Source organism: Lygodium microphyllum, chromosome 17 (assembly GCF_053477565.2).
Source record: "Lygodium microphyllum isolate KBCC chromosome 17, Lygodium_microphyllum_v1.1.10, whole genome shotgun sequence".
Lineage (NCBI taxonomy): Eukaryota > Viridiplantae > Streptophyta > Polypodiopsida > Schizaeales > Lygodiaceae > Lygodium > Lygodium microphyllum.
The window spans coordinates 142,940,186-142,960,839 of NC_141151.1; the positions used below are offsets into that span (position 1 = coordinate 142,940,186).

The window sequence follows — 20,654 nt, forward strand, 5'->3', positions numbered from 1 at the left end:
CACTGCTGTCCAAGAGCGTTTTTGGATGAGCTGAGACTATCGACAAATCTCATAAAGAAAGTGACATATGCGAGTTACCGTAGCACCTTAAACCTACTTGTGAGTTGCTAGTTGTGCCATTCTTATATCCATGTCCGTGGCAAGAACACTAAACCGATGGTTACATTTGAAACCTTATACGTTCAACGACAATACTGAAGTGCGATCTACAGGATAGAGAAGCTTTGTTCAACAACAATATTATAGAATAGCGAAGCTTTGTTGGAGAGGAGTACAAGAAACCATAGTGATAGAGCTCGATGCTCGCAAGATGAATACACCCGAGAAGACATGGACTACTCCGTACATATAATGGGAGGATACCGGAACCACGAACGAAAGAGAGAGAGAGAGAGAGAGAGAGAGATCCCAACCGGATGCAGGTACGGCGCTAGCACTGGATGAAGAAGCTCTGCCAGCCGAAGGCAGAGCAGCCTTTGACGGATCCACCGAAGTGGGTGTGGGCAACACCTTGGCAGTTGGACTGGTTGTAGGCGGCGGCTGTCTGGCCTTGATAAGTGAAGCTGTACCCTCCGTGCTCCCCGCTGTTAATGTTGGAGCACCCGCACGCGCTGTAAATCACTGCCTCGTTGTTACACCCTGGCCCCGCCCACACGATGAACTGACTGGCCTCCGCACCAAGCTGGTCAAACGACGACGTCCTCATCATGATGATGAAAAAGAAGATCATCGTTATCGCTTGCACCGCCATTACGATTGCAGGAACACCCGTGGTCTGCTGCTTGCAGAGAGCCATCGATCTTGAGTCCGTTCGATATAATTCTACAAACACAGTAACATACACGGCACCACTCATTGCATGAATTAGTAGCGTGTTCTGAATAAGGCACGATTATCTCTACTCGCAAGAATCAGTAGCATCTGAATTAGTAGTAGCAACAAACACTTCAGCTGCCTGTGACAGAGAGAGAGATCTATACCTGCTTGTAACACCCTTACCACAGCGTCCGAAGTAGTGAGCCTGACGCCGAGCTGGGTTGTCACACAGATCTATAGCCTAGCAGCTACCTATGCTCACTTATATTGACCGCCTGGTCGTCTTAAGCAGCCCTCAAATTTGAAGGGCTACGCAACTTTTCATTTGTCTTAGAGAACTTCTCCTTTTCTTTTTAAAGAGTTTGGAAGGGCATATAACTATTTTTCTAAAATTCTTACCTTTCTTTTGAAGGGTAATATATATGTCACCCTTCTCTAATTCATGTGTAAGATAACTTTTTCATCTTTACTATTAGTTAACAAGAGGTGGGGGGCAGGTGCCATGTGGCAGTGCTCCACCTCCCCCACAAGAAAAAAAGAGAACGCGGAGGCAGGTGCCACGCGTCCAACACCCGCCCCTGCATGCAAAAATCGCGCCCGCCCGACCAAAGCGCCGGGCTGAGTCTAGGCGCGGAGCGTCTAGTCTTTACTATTAGTTAACGAAAGGTGGGGGGCGGGTGCCACGTGACAACCCCCCACCTCCCCCACAAGAAAAAAAGAGAACGCGGGGGCGAGTGCCACGCGTCCAGCACCCGCCCCCACCCGTAAAAATCGCGTTGCTCGGGCTAAGTCTAGGGGCTAAGTCTAGGCGCGGAGCGCCTAGTTCAATTTATACTATACATATTCGATTTAATCAACTCTATTATGAATCATTAATATAGCTTTAGTAAGTAGGCATTAGGCAATTAGATTAATAAATTTATTTATAATACAATATACTAATTTTTAAAGTGAAATAGCGCCCTTGAAACACAATGCTAGAAAAATTTTACCTTTCTCCAAGAAGGGCAAAATTTTTCTTTTGCCCTTCAAATGCATTGCTTGCAATATTTTGGGATTCTCCACCAAGTCAATAATGGCCCAAAAGGGCTGTGCATTGTGCAACGCGCTTAAAAAATGAACCTTTCTATCCTCAATAATTGTGGGGGCAGGTGCCACGTGGCAGCCCTCCACCTCCCCCACCACCACAACAAAAAGGCCTCTTAGATGCACCTTTAGACACGATTTTTGAATTGAGAGAAAATCTTATGGGCGCATCTAAAAGCCCGTCTATTTGTACATCTACCATTTCACGTCTATAGTCGCATGGATGAGGAAATTCACATGCATCTATAGACGCGCTTTAGATGCACATATACACGCATGAATATAAGCGCATACGAAAACCAAAATTGTTATTTATTTGATTTCTTTTGTGCATCTACAAGCGTGTCTACATGGAAAATTAGACGGGCATATAGACACGTTTACAGACGCGCTTTTATAAGCGCCAGTAGACGCAAATGCAAAACCAAAAATCTCTTTTTTTTTAAAAAGATATTTAATTTATTTTTATTAATTTAAATTATATAGCGCATGTATGAGTGCGTGTCACTACAACAAAAACGAGGCATAGACGTGCATGTTAGACGCGCAAAGTCGGGCGCGTCTATCATAGCGTCTATAAGTGTGTGCAAACGTGTGTGTAAATAGATGCGAATTGTGTGTCTATATATCCGCGCAAATAGATGCTAATATAGACGTGCCAACAAACGCACAATTATTTAACCACCTAAAATTGCAATTCACATAATTAAAAAACCAAATTTAATAATTATTTAACCACTTGAAATTGATTCTTGAGCATGCACGTGTGCACATGATAAAAACCATAGAATTAAGAATACACATTGAATCATTGAATTAAAAAAATAGAGTTAATAATTACTCGAAGTACCATTGGCATCCTCGAAGTGAGCAAGGACACCACAATCTTGGGTATTTATCTTTTCATCTATACGTTGAGTTCGAAGATGTTTACCCTCACACCAAAGTGCATTGAATAATGTGCACTAGTCGCGTAAAAGATAAAAGATCAAACTAGACATGCTGGACCCTCACGAGGTGTTCAAATAACTAGACATGCTGGACCCTTGCGAGGTGTCTGTAGCAAAATATATTGGGTAGATGAAAGAGCCCTTAAGCTATGGTACACTTACTTGGGCCTTAAAACAAAGATCAGCATTACTCCTACTCTAGACTTGGATAAAAGTGCCAGTGAAGACTCGAGTGTTTTATGGCTCGAGACTCAATCTATGAATGGAAAAACATCACGTCCACATCTAGGTTCTATCCCACCCTTCAAGTTCAAAAAGGGCATGGGGTTTGGAGTTCCTGGCTTTTTTAAAGGCAAGCCAAAACCATTGAATAGTTTGATGGAAGGCCCTCCGTTTTTCTATTTTGAAAATGTTGAGAACGTTCCCAATTCAGAGTGGGAGACCATCAAACGGCATTTTAATGGCATAGATCCAGAGTTCATAGACTCTAGATATTTTTCAGCATGCTTTAGGCTGAGGTGGTTATGTTTATAACCTTCCAGTAGATGGAAGAAGGTTGATCCTTTCCCCTGCTCCCATGACAATCTTTGAGGTGCTTAGGAAAACAAAGAAGTATTGGCCCCCATGGGATCTGAGAGAGAAGCTGAATTGCATAAACACACGGGGTGCCCCTAGCACTATATGTGGATTGATCACAGAAATATTTTCTTCCCACAAAGAAAGCAAGATACCTTCTTATCTTCAACATGAGATTGTCCTGGCATGCAAAATATGGAACTTGGTTTGGGTCAGCCTAAGCCAAGCTACCCCACGTGAACCCCATGAGATTGAGCTGGTGCTTGGATATGATCGTGACCACACTTGAGGCTGCTCTACCCTTTCAGATCAGTATGATGCATTGGGCAACTCATTTCAGGTCAATACTATTGCGTACAGTCTTTCACCAGTGAAAGAATTATATCCGCAAGGTTTAACAATTCTGCCCAAACAGGCCGATTTCAAATGGAGGATGATGTTAGAGATCTTACTGATGATAAGTTGGCTGAGATTGTGGATGCAGTGGAAAAGATTGACCTCATAATTGGGGGAAGCCCCTGCAACAATCTTTCAGGCAACAATAGAGTAAGCAGGGTAGGCTTGGGTGGCAAAGAATCCTATATTTTCTTTAAATTTCCCAATATTCTGAGTAGTTTAAAACATATCATGCAAGCAAGAGGTTACCTGAATATGACCAAACCTCTTAACAACTAGTATTTTTTTGAATAGGTCATGATTGGATGTATATACAACATAATTACACCTGGATCATATGCTAGGATATGATATACATGTATAGGATCATACGGACATGATATACATATATATACGACATGATATACATGTATAGGGAATATACATGCATAGGACATGATATACATTACCAACTTTACTTCTTTTTGAGTATTACAAATATACATCCAATCATTCAAAGCTAATTACATACATGTGATTTCATGCCCTATATACATCCAATCATGCCCTATACAAATGTGATTGGATAGGGCATGATGATTGGATGTATATATAAATCAAAGGTTGACTTGTGCATTTGCAATATATATATATATATATATATATATATAGAACTGATCAATACACTCACATGTCTCATTTAATGTTGTGCACTTAACCTAGCCATGTATGCCAATTCATAGCATGAGTAGATTGATGTAAATCACTTGGCTTGTGCATATGCAAGCTATTCCAATCATGTCAAGGTGAACTTATAGCTCACATATCTTTGATTGATTGATGGATAATATGCCTTTCTCTATCTCTTTCATGTACACCTTCATTGCATTATCTATCTCTAGCTAAAATCCATTCGTGCTTTATCCACCTATTGATACTAAGTGGGATAGTATGCAATTATAAGTGGGATAGTCTAGTAAGTCACTACACATATATGTGCCAATTGACTTGCAAATGTGTTATCTCTTATCCTCAAGCTTTGTTATATATGTCACCACATAGGTCAATTGATTCCCTAAATTCATGCATTGATTTCTTAAATTGTTTCTGCGTATCTGTAAGCGCGTGTAATAGGAATTATTTGCGCATATACACACGCTATTACACGCGCTGACAGACGCACCACGCAAGTATAGAAAATTTAAAAAAAAGTTGTGGCTTTCTTTTCAAACGTGTGCTTTCCTGCATTTTCTACAGTTCGAGCTCGACTACACTACTCGTGCCTATCTATCACTTCATGAAGACAATGAGGCAAGGAAATAAGAGTAAAAAGAGGACAGGAGGAAAGAAGAGCCAAAGAGTAAAGAACAAGAGCCAAACAGCAAGGAAGAGAACAAGATTGAAGCAACTTACCAAGGGAAGGGAGAAGGAGGACAAGGAGCTTGCAACCTAGCCGCCGCCACCTGTTGGAACAAGCAAAGAAGGTGAGTTCTTCTTCTCTCTCTCAATCTTGTTTGGTTTCTCTGTTTGTTTGTCTCTCTCTTCTCTCTCTTTACATGTTGGATCTTGTCATCTATGGAGGTTTTTTAGCTTTGTTTTTTAAGCAAGTTTGAGAAGAAATGGTGCGACAGTGCACGTCTATCAGCGCGTCCAGATAACAGTGTAGACACAGCTATAGACGCGGAAATAGACATGCTGACGGACGCCCATAGACACACGCTGACAGATGCTCATAGAGACACAGGTATAGACATGCACAAAGATGCAGGTATAGACGTCGTATGTAATATGTTTTATCTGCACAGGGTAATATGATTTTTCTTGTGTAGATGTGGAATCCTGGATCCTCTAGCACCCCATTCAACAAGGAGCAATTCATGGGGGAGATGACCAATTATCTTGGTTGCCCTCCCACTGCAGATGAGGTTTTCAGTGTGATGTTTGGGACACCTATCACATCTTTGCCTAGAGAGAGATTAGCTGAGGTGTTGAGATATCGAGCTCCACTCGTGATACGCCAGGGTGACCGTTGTGTATTTATGTCACCGACTTGTCAGTTGCAGACGCGGTTGGTACACCGCCCATGAATAATAGCTACATGACAGCTATCCTTATCTACTCTAGTTCGTGGCTCAGTTAGTATGCCACCTTAGTTAGTTGAGTTTGGTTTGAGACCCATATATAGGGTTCTTCTATTTCTTTGTAAGTGAGTTCCTTGGCTTACACAACTAAGAAGAGGAAAACTGTTTTCAGCCTCCACCCTTGTGTGTATTCCCCCATTGTGCAAGCAAGAAAGCTTCAAGTGAGACTCCTTCCTTCTCTCCCACAATCTTGACATGGTATCATAGCCTTGTTCGTGGTAAGGAGCTCAAGAAAGCAAGCCAAGCTCGCAGTGTTCTGGTAAGAGGAGCAGTGTTGCTTTCATTTTCTGTTGTGGGAGCAGATCTCTACAAGTAGCACAGCTGGAAAGTGCAGGAGTGCATTGTCTCAGGTTGAGACGCCCTTCGCGGTGAAGCAAGAGGGCACTATATGCTGCGGGCAAGGGCTTTAGCACTTGGCGACCTTGTTTTTTTGATTTGAGGCCATTTCGGGTCCTATTTTGGAGGCGAAAGTTTTCTGCATGCACTCAGGAAAAGGCCCAATTTTATGCTGTGTAGCCACTGTTCTATAGGTCGGTGAAAAGTTACTATAGAAATTGCATCGTATGCTTGTGCGCAGAGACATTGGGAGTTACAGAATCATCCATGTTGCTTGTTGATACAAAATCGTCACTAGGAAGTGACTGTGTGGTCAAATACCACTTTCGCCAATTTTGCAGATTTTCCCTTGTGAGGGTGAAGCTGTGTTTTTTGCAGTGACAGAATTTTTTGCAATGTTCTGTAATGGCATCTGATTCTCTTTCACAGATTGTCACTGAAAAGCTTGACAAGAACAACTTCCAAGCATGGAAGTTTAGAATGACGAATTTCCTTATGGGAAAAGGATATTGGGAATTTTTTGCAGGAAATGAAGAAGAACCAGTTCTTCATGATATTCCCAATCAACAACAAATGCAAGCATTTAAAGCATGGCATGAGAGAGCCAGGAAAGTTATGTACTGGCTGTCTATCAGCATTTCAGACTCTATGATTGGGCATATTGAAGATGCAAGTACACCAAAGGAGGCATGGGATACTTTGTCAAAAATGTATAGCAAAAATACGCAAGCCAGGAACATGCAGCTCAAGCAAGATTTGCACAATGTGCAAAGAGAAAGTATGAGCATTAATGACTACTACATGAAGGTGAAGAAGATTGCACATGCACTTGCTTCCATTGGGTCGCCAGTGGAAGATGATGATTTAGTCTCAGTGACCTTGAATGGTCTAGGAAAGGATTATGCACAGTTCCGAACGTCCATTTCCGTCCGTGAAAGATTTCCTGATTTTGAGGAGTTGATTGCTCTTCTAATTTCTGAGGAGCAGAGAAATGGTGGTGCATCTTCTTCAGGAGGAACTTCAAAAGAAGCTGTCTTCTACTCAAATGCTGGAAGAGGTAGAGGCAGAGGTAGAGAAGGCCGATTTGGAGGCCGTGGCAGAAATCAGAATATGCAGCAAACTCAAGAAAACCAGTCCTATGGAGGAGGACGTGGTAACTCTAGAGGCAGGGGGAGCCAAAGAGGTCATGGTGGATGGCAAAGAGGCCAAAATGCAAACAGTAATGTTGAATGCTACTACTGTGGTAAAATGGGTCATATGGCTAAAGACTGCTATAAAAAGCAGAATGACATCATGAATGGAAAACTGCAACAAGGGAATTATGCATCTTCTAGTAGACAGGGTGATGACAGAAATGAGCATTTGTTTATGGTGCAGCACATGAATAATTCTGTGACAAGTGTAGAAGAAAGCAACGATGTGTGGTATGTTGACTTAGGTGCATCAAACCACATGACAGGTAATGCAGAATGGATGGAGGATGCAAGAAAAATGGAAAAGCCAGGATTTGTGGAGACTGGTGATGATATTGCACATCTTATTGTGCAGATTGGAAAAATTCATTTGTCTATGCAGGATGGGAAAAAGAAATACCTGTCCGATGTATTTCATGTCCCGAATATCACCAAGAATCTGGTTTCTGTTGGTCAAATGGTTGAGCAAGGCTTGCAGGTCAGATTTAATCCTCATGGATGCTTTGTTGAGGATATGAAAAATAAAGGTCGCTTGATAGCAAAAGGAAAGAAGAATGGCAAAATGTTTACGTTGGATGCAGACATGCCTGAATTGAGTGCAGCAATGTTTGCACATGGGACTGTAGTTGCAGATATTGATATCTGGCATAAATGCATTGGTCATGTTAATGTACAGCGACTTAAATCAATGCAGGCCCAAAATATTGTTGCAGGATTGCCCAAATTCAAGGTTGCAGAAATGCATAAGGTATGTGAAGCCTATCATTTTGGAAAACAGGCAAGGAAACCATTTCCTAGACATGTTCAAGAGAGTGAGAAGCCATTGGAATTAATCCACTCTGATGTGTGGACTACTAAAGCTGCATCTCTTGGAGGCTGTCATTATTTTGTCACTTTTATTGATGACTATAGCAGAAAAGTTTGGGTGTATTTTATGAAAAAGAAAAGTGAAGTTTTTGGGCATTTCAAAACTCTTAAAGCTATGGTTGAAAAAGAAACAGGCCTATAGATAAAATGCCTAAGGTCAGATGGAGGGGCAGAGTACCTCTCAAATGAGTTTGCAAAGTTCTTGTAGGAGCATGGCATAAAGCAGCAATATTCATGCAATCATACCCCATAACAAAATGGAATTGCAGAAAGGAAAAATAGGCATATTGGAGAGGTATCTCGTGCCATGCTCAATGAAAAAGACTTGCCAAATTTTTATTGGGATGAAGGAGTTGCTGCAGCAGTCTACATAATGAACAGGACTCCCATTGCAGCAATACATGGAATGACTCTAGAGGAGAGGTATACTGGTAGGAAACCAGATATTTCTCATTTGAAAATTTTTTGTTGCATTGCCTATGTACATGTGCCAGATGAGTTGAGATCCAAGTTGGATCCAAAAGCTGAGAAGTGCATCTTTATTGGTTACTCTCTGCAGCAAAAAGGGTATAGATGCTATAACCCTTCTACTCGTAAGTTTACAGTGAGTAGAGATGTTGTTTTTGATGAGATGAGTAGCTGGTATAAACCAGTAAATGTGATTGATGATGTAGATGCACAAAATGGTAATGCTGCATAGAATTCACAGCAGCAGTCACAAAATATTAGTGGACCTGGAGCGTCCTCTAGTAGCGGTTCACATTCTTCGCCATGGACAGGCAGATTGAGATCAGGAGAATCTTCTCAAAGCAATGCAGATAGTGGTATGCAGGTATCAGGAAAATGAAAATAGAAGGTTGATCAGTCCATGTTTGATGTGAATGCAGGTCACTCTTATGTGGATGGTGAATCTAGTGGCTCAGAACAGAGCATTGATGATGAGTTGGGTATTCCTTCTATTGTTACACCTGGAGTAAGGAAGACCAGGGATGTTTTGAGAGCACCTGGGAGTGAACCTACTTTGCGCAGGTCTACGAGAGCTAGGTATCTTGTGGATAGGCTGAAATATGATGGATTTATAGTCATTCACTATGCATATATGGTCAAAGTGATACAGGAACCAGAACCCACTTCTTTTGAGCAAGCCATGGGAAAAGAAAAATGGGAGAAAGCCATGGATGAAGAAATGGATGCCTTGGAAGCAAATGCTACATGGGAATTGGTACATTTGCCTAAAGGTAAAAATGCAATTGGTTGTAAGTGGGTTTATAAGGTGAAGCACAATGCAGATGGTTCTGTGAACAGATACAAGGCAAGATTAGTAGTCAAGGGGTATGCACAAACATATAGCATTGACTATGAAGAAACATTTAGTCCGGTTGCAAGGATGGCAACCGTAAGAGCAGTCATTGCTATGGCTGCATCAAAGGGATGGTCTTTACATCAGATGGATGTAAAGAATGCCTTCTTGCATGGTGATTTGCAAGAAGAGGTCTATATGGAGCAGCCACCAGGTTATGTGCATGCTATTCATCCTGAGTTTGTTTACAGGTTGAAGAAAGCCTTGTATGGCTTGAAGCAAGCACCTAGAGCATGGTCTGACAAGATAGGACAATATCTTGTCACTATTGGCTTTCAGATTTCCAAGGCAGATTTCTCACTTTATGTGAGAAAAATAGAGAAATGTATTATGCTACTTGTCATTTATGTTGATGATTTGATTATGACAGGTGACACTTGTGGAGATGACACTGTTCCACTATTCTCCTTGTAGCCTGCTCCTTGGCCACCATCTTCTCAAGGTTGTGAATGCTGCAGAATTTTAGCTGACTGTATGAGATTGGGATTCAGATACAACTGCATGGATACACTGATGCTGATTGGGCTGGTAGTATTTCTGATAGACGATCTACCAGTGGATATGTGTTCTCTTTTGGGAGTGCTGCAGTCACTTGGAGCAACAAGAAACAGCCTACATTTGCCTTGTTGAGCATAGAGGCTAAGTATAGGGGTGCAGCAATGGCTGCATGTGAGATAGCTTGGTTGCATAAGCTACTTTATGATATGCATCAGTCTACAGATGGGCCAGTTGTCATTTATTGTGACAACATGAGCAGTATACACTTGGCAAATAACCCAGTCTATCATGCTAGAACAAAGCACATTGAGGTGCATTATCACTATGTGCGGGAGAGGGTTTTACTAGGTCTTATTGATCTAGTTTATGTTAGCACAGAGGATCAGGTAGCTGACATATTCACGAAGGCATTGGGCGCAGAGAAGCTGCGCAAGTTCAGAGACCTACTTAGTGTGCAGGAATTAGGATTGAGCTCAAGGGGGAGTGTTGAAATATCGAGCTCCACTCGTGATACGCCAGGGTGACCGTTGTGTATTTATGTCACCGACTTGTCAGTTGCAGACGCGGTTGGTACACCGCCCATGAATAATAGCTACATGACAGCTATCCTTATCTACTCTAGTTCGTGGCTCAGTTAGTCTGCCATCTTAGTTAGTTGAGTTTGGTTTGAGACCCATATATAGGGTTCTTCTATTTCTTTGTAAGTGAGTTCTTTTGGCTTACACATCTAAGAAGAGGAAAACTGTTTTCAGCCTCCACCCTTGTGTGTATTCCCCCATTGTGCAAGCAAGAAAGCTTCAAGTGAGACTCCTTCCTTCTCTCCCACAATCTTGACATGAGGTACATGGATCGGTCGAAGCACGTGCATTTGCAAAAACACGTGTATCGAGTGAGGTAGAGGTAGTGCAGGTCGAGGGAGGAGGGAGAGTGGTGTGGGAGGAGGAGGAGGTCAAGGGCTTTGTGGGGGTTGCCTAGGTGGTGGCTCTCGATCACCCTCACCAAAAAATGAGAGAGATGAGCCTCCAAAATGTACTACTCTATCACTGATGTCGGTGGTATCTTGCATGACTTTGAGGGGAGGGAAGTGACAGCCTACTTGAGGAGTGTCGTGCATGCTTCATATAAAGATTGCATGATTCCCTTCAAGCACCAAAAAAATGGTTTCTGGCAAGAGGTGGTGCAGGCAGTACATAAAAGGTACCCTAATCCTGAGAATTCACAATTCTCAGATGATTGGGGATGGTCAAAGGTGAGAGACGCGCTTCATAACAAGAGGTCTCACCTTATGACGCGTGCCAAGGTGTCATTGTGGAGACAAGAGCAGGGGTGCCCTAGATATGGCCAACCACCCAATTGCCACCGCAAGGAGTGGAAAAAGTCCAAGAAGAGAGCAACAGAGAAAATGACAAGTCGCCAGCATGCAGAGGCGCGACGTATCTAGATGGCAACCATGGGATCGTCGCATTATGGATCGGGTGGCAGGGAGTAATGGGAGGCTGAGTTTGTAAGTTTGATTTGATTTCTTTTTTTAAATTAAATTTTGTAATTTTTTTCACTTCATTATGTAGTGTGTTTTAATACGTTGTATGTTCAAATTGTTTTGTAGTATCATATCGTTGGTACGATACCTACTCCTAGAGAGGTAGGCTATCATTGAGGTCATAACCGGGCATCCACTTGGCAGCATTTCTACGAGGAGAGACTCATCACGGAGGAGCAATATAATCGCACTATGAGGATTCCACCACCAGAAGAGATATGTTTTATTTTTTACATGAAAAGTATAGATAACTCTAATTTATTGTTTGTAATGGTATTTATATACCGTAATCCTTTGTGTAGGTGAACCCTGATGCAGTTGAGGATAGTGAAGGGGGGACTAGCAGTAGGGGTGGCGGCAACGACAACGTCACAGGCAGCGGTGGTGGTAGCGATGATGATGCCTCTTCTGAGGAGATATAGAGGAGCCCCATGAATGCATGCCTCCCCTTGGCTTGTAATTTTCATTTTTGATATGTATTACTTTCAGCTAGTGCTTGCGACCATGACGTCACAACCACTAGAACTCATAATGTAAAAACGTTTCATCTATATATATATGAAATTTTGTGTGCTACATACATTGTTTTGTTTTCAGTATCCAATCTTCGAAATAAACTTTCTCTATTTTTCCTAAGCATACAATTTGATGTTGATGGAAAAAAAAACCAGAGAGCATGTGGCTTGCAGAGAGCATGTGGCTTGCAAAGCCACATGCTCTCTGGTTTTTTTTTCATATCTCTATTTTGCGTGTCTATTAGCGCGTCTAAATTGCAGGATAAATGCGTGTCTATTCTTGTAAAAAACTTTCAGAGTAAATGTGGTTTTAGACGCATAGATACACGCTTGTATAGACGCACAATATGAATATGTCCACCTTTTTATAAATATGATTATATATTTACGTAGTGCATTTATACGCGCGTCTATAGGCGCGTCTAAGTGTGCGTGTAACTCTAATTATAAGCGTGCTTTTAGACGCGATTTTGTAGACGCGTTAATAAATGCGTCCGACATTTTTTTTCACAATTCAAATATTGCGTCTACAAGCGTGTCTATGAACCCTTTTTGTTGTGTTGTGTACTCTACATTTTAGACGCGAGTATAGACGCATGTTTTGTGCAATTTAGACGCACAAATAGACATGAAGCACAGAATTGGAACCCCCTCCCATACATCAAATTGTGCATTTGGGAAAAACACAATGGATCTGAAGGCACAAGAATTGAAAACAAAAATCCATGTATTCATTATATATAAAAGGCATTTACATGGGGAGTTTAAGTGCTTGCGACCTAAAGTGTGATCGTAAGCAATAGGCTCAAAGATGGATAATAGATATACAAGGAAACAAGGCCATAGAGGAGGTATGGTGCTTCTCTACGAATCTGAAGAAGAAACATCTTAGCTAGCACCACCATGGCTACTAGCGTCGCTATCCCCCTCCTCACTATGCTCCACATCGGGGTTCGCCTACACACACAAAAGATCAAGGTTGCTTACATACAATTGCAAAGAAAAAGTTATAATTAGCTATATTTTTAATAGGAAAGTAAGAAAAACATACCTCCTCTAGCTGTCGAATCCTCATAGCCCGGTTGTATTGATCCTCAGTGATGAGACTCTTCTCATAGAAGTGAAGCCATATGGCTGCGTGGTTATGACCTCGATGGTAACGTACCTCTCTAGGAGTACGTATACTACCAATGATAGTAGTCTGCAAAACAATTATGATATATACAAACAATTATGAGACACAATGTATTAGAATAAATTATATAAAGAATTGAAAGAAATATAAATTTTAAAAAACTAAAAATCAAAATATACTTACAAACTCTGCCTCCCATGACTCTCTGCCGCCCGATCAGTAATGCGACGATCCCATGGTTTCCATTTGGATGCGTCGTGCCTCTGCATGCTGGCGACTCTTCATTTTCTCTGTTTCTTTCTTCTTTGCTTTCTTCCATTCTATGTGGTGGCACATAGGTGGTTGGCTATAGGCTCCACGCCCCTCCTCCTGTCTCTGCAGTGATTCCCTTGCACGTGTCATGGGGTGGGATCTTTTGTTGTGAAGCAAATCCCTCACTTTTGTGCGTCCCCAATCATCAGAGAATCGCTGACCCTCAGGATTTGGGTACCTCCTATGGACTACCCTCAACACCTCCTGCCACAAGCTGCTTTTCTGATTCTTGAAGTAAACAAAACAATCTTTATACGTCGCATGCATGACACTCCTCATGTATGCCATTACATCCCTTCCTTTATCATCATGGAAGATGCCACCAGTATCTGTAACTCTATAGTACTGGCGTACTGGCTTCTCTACGTGATCTTCTAGTGAGGGTGATCACTCGCCACCTCCTAAGTAACCCCCACACAAGCCTTGTCCTCCCCCTCGACTCTCCCTCCTCCCTCTCTCTCGACTACCCTCTACCTCGCTAGATGCAGGTGCTTCTCCAAATGCACGTGCATTGGCTGATGCTTGTGCTTTAGCTTATGCATGTACATGCGCTGCACGTAGAGTACCTGCAATTGGAGTTTGGACATTTGGTATTTGGGAAGCAGTGCCAGGCAAAGACGTCAGAGATGTTCCAGACATGACGCTGAACACCTCGTCTGCTGTGGGAGAGCGGCCAAGGTGTCTAGTCATCTCTCCCATGAAGTCTTCCTTACTAGGAAAACCTCCAAAAAAAGCGTTGACCCCTCTGCCGAACAAGCCCAATGTATCATTCATACGATCCAAATCTGGGTCATTGCTAGATGAACTAGGATGCGACATCTGCAAACAAAACACAGAAATAAGACAAATTTGCTAAACTGCAATATTGTGTAAACTGTACTATTGTGTAATATATTCGTACAATTCCAGAAATAGAAAAATCAGAGCTGGCGCGTGTATAATCGCGTCTGAGGTGCAGAATAGATGCGCTCTCAGACGCTTCCCTGAAGTCAAATCTTCTGGTTAGAGCACGTGTATATTTGAGTCTGAGATGCAGAATAGATGCGCTCTCAGATGCGGCTCTGAAGTCAAAGCTTGTGGGCAGAGCGCGTGTATTCTTGCGTCTGAGATGCAAAATACACGCGCCTAGAGACGCGACTCTAAAGTCAAAGCTTCTAGGTAGAGCGCATGTATTCTCGTGTTTGAGATGAAGAATACACGCGCCTGGAGACGCAACTCTAAAGTCAAAGCTTCTGGGCAGAGCGTGTGTATTCTCACGTCTGAGATGCAAAATACACGTGCTTGGAGACGCAACTGCAGATGCGATGACAGCAAACATAGCTGCGTGTCTATGTCTGCGTCTGCACTGAAATCTACACACGTTGTCAAATGCGCTCAGTTGGCTATTTTCAATCTAATAAGTCCATCACTACAAGAGAAAGGCCCTATAGACGCGCAATGTACACGCAAAAAAGCAGGTGCATTTATAAGCACGTGTATCAACGCGTCTATTCACACTAGTATAAAAAACACGTCTATATATCCGCATTTATAAGAGCGCTTATAGATGCGAAAATAAACACACATATTTTTCATTTCTCATAAAGTCCTTGAATATGACCAAACCTCTTAACAGCTAGTATTTGTTTGAATAGGGCATGATTGGATGTATGTACGACATAATTACACCTTGATCATAAGCTAGGACATGATATACATGTATAGGATCATACGGACATGATATACATGTATAGGGCATACACATGCATAGGACATGATATACATTACCAACTTTACTTATTTCTGAGTATTACAAATATATATCCAATCATTCAAAGCTAATTATATATATGTGATTTCATGCCCTATATACATCCAATCATGCCCTATACAAATGTGATTGGATAGGGCATGATGATTGGATGTATATATAGATCAAAGGTTGACTTGTGCATTTGCAATATATATATATATATATATATATAGAGAGAGAGAGAGAGAGAGAGAACTGATCAATACACTCACGTCTCATTTGTTGTGCACTTAACCTAGCCATGCATGCCAATTCATAGCATGAGTAGATTGATGTAAATCAATTGACTTGTGCATGTGCAAGCTATTCCAATCATGTCAAGGTGCACTTATAGCTTACATATAATTCTAGATAAGGTGGACCACATGTAGCCAATGTGCACATGTCCTCTTTTCATCATCTTTAGCCAATGTGTCCACTTGTTGGTGACTAAAATAGATCACTGTAAGGATACTTTGCAATACCAACAAGCCAACTACAAATCTCTTATCTATGAAATGTATATGTAAATTAACTTGGTTAATTTGATGAGGCCAAGTTTTCCTTCCATGGAGAGTGTGGTTGGCTATATTCTACTTCAAGGTTATAGGAACTTACAGAAGTCAATGGAGCATCCTAAAAATGACGATACTCTAATTACTATATCAAGTCACTTCATGTACATATCTTTGATTGATTGATGGATAATATGCCTTTCTCTATCTCTTTCGTATACACCTTCATTGCATTATCTCTCTCTAGCTAAAAACCATTCGTGCTTTATCCATCTATTGATACTTGCATGCAATTGTAAGTGGGATGGTCTAGTAAGTCACTAGTGACATATGTGCCAATCAACTTGCCAATGTGTTATCTCGTATCCTCAAGCTTTGTTATATATGTCACCACATAGGTCAATTGATTCCCTAAATGCATGCATTGATTCCCTAAATTGTTCCTGCGCATCTGTAAGCACGTGTAATAGGCATTATCTGCGTATATACATGCGCAATTACACGCGCTTACAGACGCACCATGGAGGTATAGAAAAATTTAAAAAAAGTTGTGGCTTTCTTTTCAAACCTGTGCTTTCCTGCATTTTTTGTGTGTTTTCTGCAGTTCGAGCTTGACATCACTACTCGTGTCTATCTATCACTTCATGAAGACAATGAGGCAAGGAAATAAGAGTAAAAAGAGGACAGGAGGAAAGAAGAGCCAAAGAGTAAAGAACAAGAGCCAAATAGCAAGGAAGAGAAGAAGATTCAAGGAACTTACCAAGGGAAGGAAGAAGGAGGACAAGTAGCTTGCAACCTAGCCGCCACCCATTGGAACAAGCAAAGAAGGTGAGCTATTCTTCTCTCTCTCAATCTTGTTTGCTTTCTCTGTCTGTTTGTCTCTCTCTTCTCTCTCTTCACATGCTGGATCTTGTCATCTATGGAGGTTTTTTGGCACTTTTTTTAACCAAGTTTGAAAAGAAATGGTCCAATTGTGCGCGTCTATCAGCGCGTCCAGATAACAGTGTAGACATAGGTATAGACGTGGAAATAGACGTGCTGACAGATGCCCACAGAGACGCAGATATAGACGTGCACAGAGATGCAAATATAGACGCAGCATGTAATATGTTTTATCTGCACAGGGTAATATGTTTTTTATTGTGTAGATGTGGAATCTTGGATCCTCCAGCACCCCATTCAACAAGGAGCAATTCATGGGGGAGATGACCAATTATCTTGGTCGCCCTCCCACTACAGGGGTGGTTTTCAATGTGATGTCTAGGACACCTATCACATCTTTGCCTACATAGGGATCAGCTGAGGTACATGGATCGGCCGAAGCATGTGCATCTATATAAGCACGTGTATCGAGTGAGGTAGAGGGTAGTGCACGTCGAGGGAAGAGGGAGAGTGGTGCGGGAGGACGAGGAGGTCGAGGGCTTTGTGGGGGTTGCCTAGGTGGTGGCTCTTGATCACGCTCACCGGAAAATGAGAGAGGTGAGCCTCCACAAATGTACTACTCTGTCTCACTGATGTTGGTGGTATCTTGCATGACTCTGAGGGGAAGGAAGTGATAGCCTACTTGAGGAGTGTTGTGCATGCCACATACAAAGATTGCATGATTCCCTTCAAGCACCAAAAAAATAGTTTGTGGCAAGAGGTGTTGCGGGCAGTACATAGAAGATACCCTAATCCCAATAATTCACGATTCTCAGATGATTGGGGACGATCAAAGGTGAGAGACGCGCTTCATAACAAGAGGTCACGCGGCAAGGAGTCACTACGAAGACAAGAGCAGGGGCGCCTTGGATATGGCCAACCACCCAATTGCCACCGCAAGAAGTGGAAAGAGGCCAAGAAGAGAGCAACAGAGAAAATGACAAGTCGCCAGCATACAGAGGCGCGACGTATCCAGATGGCAACCATGGGATCCTCGCATTATGGATCGGGTGGCAGGGAGTCATGGGAGGCTGAGTTTGTAAGTATTATTTGATTTCTTTTTTAAATTAAATTTTGTAATTTGTTTCACTTCATTATGTAGTGTGTTTTAATACGTTGTATGTTCAAATTGTTTTGTAGTATCATATCGTTGGTAGGATGCCTACTCCTAGAGAGGTAGGCTACCATCGAGGTCATAATCGGGCGTCCACTTTTGGTAGCATTTCTACGAGGAGGGACTCATCACAGAGGAGCAATATAATCGCGCCATGAGGATTCCACCACCAGAAGAGGCATGTTTTATTTTTTACATAAAAAGTATAGATAACTCTAATTTATTATTTGTAATGGTATTTATATACCTTAATCCTTTGTGTAGGCGAACCCTGATGCAGTTGAGGATAGCGAAGGGGGGACTAGCAGTAGTGGTGACAGCAACGGCAGCGGCACAGGCAGCGGTGGTGGTAGCGATAATGATGCCTCTTTTGAGGAGATATAGAGGAGCCCCATGCATGCATGCCTCCCCTTGGCTTGTAATTTTCATTTTTGATATGTATTACTTTCAGCTAGTGCTTGCGACCATGACCATGCTTGAGGTCACAAGCACTAAAACTCATAATGTAAAAATGTTTCATCTATATATATAAAATTTTGTGTCCTACATACATTGTTTTGTTTTTAGTATTCAATCTTTGAAATAATCTTTCTCTGTTTTTCCTAAGCATATAATTTGATGTTGATGGGGGAAAAAAACCAGAGAGCACATGCTCTCTGGTTTCTTTTTCATACCTCTATTTTACACGTCTATCAATGCGCCTAAATTGTATGATAAATGCACGTCTATTCTCGTCAAAAACTTGCAGAGTAAACGCATTTTTAGACGTGTAGATACACGCGTGTATAGATGCACAATATGAATATATCCACTTTTTTTAAATAGTATTATATGTTTACGTAGCACGTCACATGGTCGTGTAACTCTGACTATAAGCGCGCTTTTAGACGCGATACTGTAGACGCAGAAATAAACGCGATAATAAACGCACCCGATATTTTTTTTCACAGTTCAAATATTGCGTCTACAAGCGCATCTATGGAGCCTTTTTGTTGAAGTGCATCCATGATTTATTTGTGATATAAGAAGTTCAATCATAGATCCTAATACACAAAGAGAGAGAGAGAGAGAGGACTCATTTTGGGTCGGGTGGTGGCGCTGCATCCTTCCCCTTCTTCCTCTCCTTGGTGAGTTACTCTCCCTTGATGCTTGCTGCTTATTGTCTCCTCTCTTTGCTTCTTCTTCCTCTTATTCTCCTCTCTTTTGTTCTCTCTTTCTTCCTCTCCTTGGCTTTCTTCTTTCCCCTCTTGTCTCTTTGAAGTGAAAGAAGAGGTGAGTCATGAGAGGTGAGGCATGAAGAGACTAGTGGAGGTAAACTACATGTCGGCTAAACTTGAGCTTCAGAACACACAAAAAACGCAGAAAAGGAAAGGCGCAGTTTGAAAAGAAATGATTCAAGTATCTTTTGAATTTTGACTTTTGCCTCTATTTTTGCATGTATATGTGCGTCTACGTTTACGTAAACATGCTTATACACGCGAATTTAGACGCGCAGATAGACACAGATTTAGACGCGTAGTTAAACGCAGATATAGATGCGCATTTAGTGCGCTTACATTTTTATCATGAGTTTTTGTATTTAAGATAAGTTTTGATAGTAAGTTCTTATCATAAGTTTTTATGTATTTATGATAAGTTTTATGTCTTTAAAATTGAGATCTTAGAATAATTAATATGCCTTGAAGTTTTTATATAAACATATGAATAACAAATTTGATGTTGTCATGAATTAGGTTTAATCATGTCATCGTTATCACCTAGTGCGGTGCATACTGATGAGTCAACGAGCACATCCTCAAGTGAGGATGAAACATTACATCTTCATAATCGATATGCATGGCTACGACGAAAAATCAAATGCATGTGTGATCATTGTCGAGGGTGTATTTTTTGAGCACATCGAGTTGCAATGTCACACCTCAGCATGTATGGAGAATGGGACCACGAAAAATCATTGGTATTCATTGTTTTTAACACTAAGATTGCTAGTCTATGTTACTCAATATATATCAACATATATGTAACTCCGTTTTGTGGTTGAGTAGGATGCAGTGCCACATCCTCAGTTGCTCCCTCCCGGGCATCGAGAGGCTGCAAAATATCGATGCGAGGAGGCACAGTCTTCAAGAAGAGTGGAGACTGACGACCATGATAGTAGCCCTCATGAAATGCCCCATCAAGTTATAGAGTATGAGATTTTGGAAAACATGGTACACAATCTATTTTCGCAACCAGTTTGGGGAGAAGGTCACTCTACGAAGCCAGATGACCCACTATACGTAGTGTCATCTACTATGTTGTATGAAGGTTGTACGTACTCCGTTTTTCGTGTGTCTCTCGAGATACTTAACTTGCAAACAATTTATGGATGGTGTAATGTTAGTTTGAATGCATTATTGAAGTAGGTATCAATTCAGTTTGGCTTATGAATCATAATATTAATTGTTCTATTTTGAAATCAAACACAAATATATGTTGGTGGTTTTTTAACTCACTTTTAAAAATATATGTAGGTTATTATCACAAATGCTTCCAAAAGGAAAAAAATTGCCAACTAAGAGAGAGCAATCAAGACATTACTTGACATCTCTGGGAGGCCTCGATTATGTCAAGATCCATGCATGTGTCAATGA

At 41.5% G+C, this 20,654-nt stretch overlaps 1 pseudogene across 1 annotated transcript; it reads right to left on the minus strand.

Annotated features, from left to right (window-relative positions):
* Window positions 1–266: 266 nt before the first annotated feature.
* LOC148022428 (antimicrobial peptide 1 pseudogene) lies at window positions 267–1,072 on the minus strand (annotated as a pseudogene). The gene is made up of 2 exons (XR_015694327.1): window positions 981–1,072; window positions 267–822 (listed from the first exon to the last, which is right to left on the minus strand). The product of XR_015694327.1 is annotated as an antimicrobial peptide 1 pseudogene (transcript).
* Window positions 1,073–20,654: the final 19,582 nt, after the last annotated feature.